The 2,076-nt window shown below is 42.6% G+C and overlaps 1 non-coding gene across 1 annotated transcript; it reads right to left on the minus strand.

The window, feature by feature from the left end:
• Positions 1-462: 462 nt before the first annotated feature.
• On the minus strand, positions 463-569 carry LOC127133250 (small nucleolar RNA R71). Its single transcript, XR_007807238.1, has one exon. It is a non-coding gene; the product is annotated as a small nucleolar RNA R71 (small nucleolar RNA).
• Positions 570-2,076: the final 1,507 nt, after the last annotated feature.

Here is a 2,076-nt window from a genome sequence, read left to right on the forward strand (position 1 = left end):
TAATACACGAATATCAACAAAAGTACGGTATTCCCGATATCTCATTCCCTCTTAAATCAGAAGAAAAACCAAACATGGCTGACGAAGTACCACAAAATCGTCCTCTTAAATTCTACGCTACCCCATCTCAACAAGAACCTCACAACAGCATTGCTGCTCCCGCTATTAATCGAAACGATTTTGAGCTGAAACCCTTACTCTTATCAGCCGTCCAACAACATCAATTTGCTGGAAATCCAACAGAAGATCCTAATGAACACCTGACCAAGTTTGTGCAGTACGCTGATACTGTAAAAGCGAATGGTGTATCTCAAGATGCGATAAGATTGCGCCTTTTTCCCTTTTCACTAAGAGACAGAGCTTGGGCTTGGTTGCAATCCTTGCCCTCCAACTCCGTTACAACATGGGAGGAGCTGAAGAACGTCTTCTTATCCCGATACTTTTTCGCCAAGCAAAACTGCTATGCTGAGAGCTCAAATCAACAGATTCAGGCAAACAGATGTGGAATCTCTCTATGAAGCATGGGAGAGATACAAGGACATGATGAAAATATGTTCACATCACGGTCTAGAAGACTGGGTGATCATTCACACGTTTTATAACAGGCTTCTGTACAACACAAGACTTACAATAGACGCTGCCGCGGGCGGTGCACTTATGGATAAGCCATACACCGAAGCCTATCAACTCATTGAAAACATGGCCTAAAACCATTGCCAATGGGGAGGTGAACGAACTCCAGTGGAAAATTCCCAAACTAAGGGTGGAATGTACGAAATCAGCAGCCTCGACCATGTTCATGCAAAGGTAGATGCCTTTGTCCAAAAATTAGATAACTTAACCATACCACCCGCAGCCACCGTGGCTGCTGTAACTCCAAACTGTGAGTTATGTGGAAACCCTAGACAACTGCACAAGAATGTCAAATATTAGTAGGAGTCCCAACAGATCAAGTGAACTACACACAAGGGAATCCCTATTCTAATACTTACAACCCTGGTTGGAAAAACCATCCCAATTTCTCATATAAGAATAACAATGCCCTTTATGCACCTGGCCAAGCACCAGCTGTTCCGCCTGGATATCAAAAACCAGCTAATAATGCTCCTAACATGCCTAGGAAGTCAAATCTTGAGTTGATGATGGAAAACTTCATAGCTACTCAAGCTCAAACGAACAAGGACTTCTTGAACCAAAACATACATACTAGTGAGCAACTAAAACAACTAGCGAATAAAGTAGACGCCTTGGCCACCCACAATAAAATGCTTGAAACACAGATTTCACAAGTGGCTCAACATCAAGCGTCTACAGCCGCTCCAGCTGGAACATTTCCTAGACAGCCGCAACCTAATCCGAAGGGACATGCAAATGTCGTTATACTGAGGAGTGGAAAAGAAGTAGATGGACCCGTAGACCCGAGACTCCAAAACCCTGCCATGTACCAAAAACCGGATAAAACCTCAACTGAGCAGGTGAGTGAACTAAAGGAAGTAGAAGATAATACCCAGGAGGCCGAAGAGAAAGAGAAACCTTATGTGCCTCCACCTCCTTATAAACCACCCATTCCGTATCCTCAAAGACTCAAAAGTTCTAAAACTCTGAATCAATTTAGGAAATTTGTTGAGCTTCTGAAGCAATTAAACATTACGATACCCTTTACAGAAGCCATCACACAAATGCCCTCCTATGCCAAATTTCTTAAGGAAATCCTATCCAATAAGAAAAAGATTGAGGATGACGAAACAGTTACACTTACTGCCGAGTGTAGCGCCATAATCCAGAATAATATGCCTCCCAAACTAAAAGACCTGGGTAGTTTCTCCATACCCTGTGTCATTGGAAAATTCGTCATAGACAAAGCTCTATCCGATCTAGGAGCCAACATTAGCGTAATGCCCCTAACCATTTGTAGAAGGCTCAGTATGGGAGAATTAACACCGACAAAGATGTCTGTTCAATTAGTTGACCGCTCAATCAAATATCCCGTCGGTATACTAGAGAATGTTCCAGTTCGTGTAGGTCAATTTTACATTCCTACCGATTTCATAATCATGGACATTAAAGAAGATGCCA

The sequence above is a fragment of the Lathyrus oleraceus genome, chromosome 3 (genome assembly GCF_024323335.1).
Source record: "Lathyrus oleraceus cultivar Zhongwan6 chromosome 3, CAAS_Psat_ZW6_1.0, whole genome shotgun sequence".
In the NCBI taxonomy this organism is placed as follows: domain Eukaryota; kingdom Viridiplantae; phylum Streptophyta; class Magnoliopsida; order Fabales; family Fabaceae; genus Lathyrus; species Lathyrus oleraceus.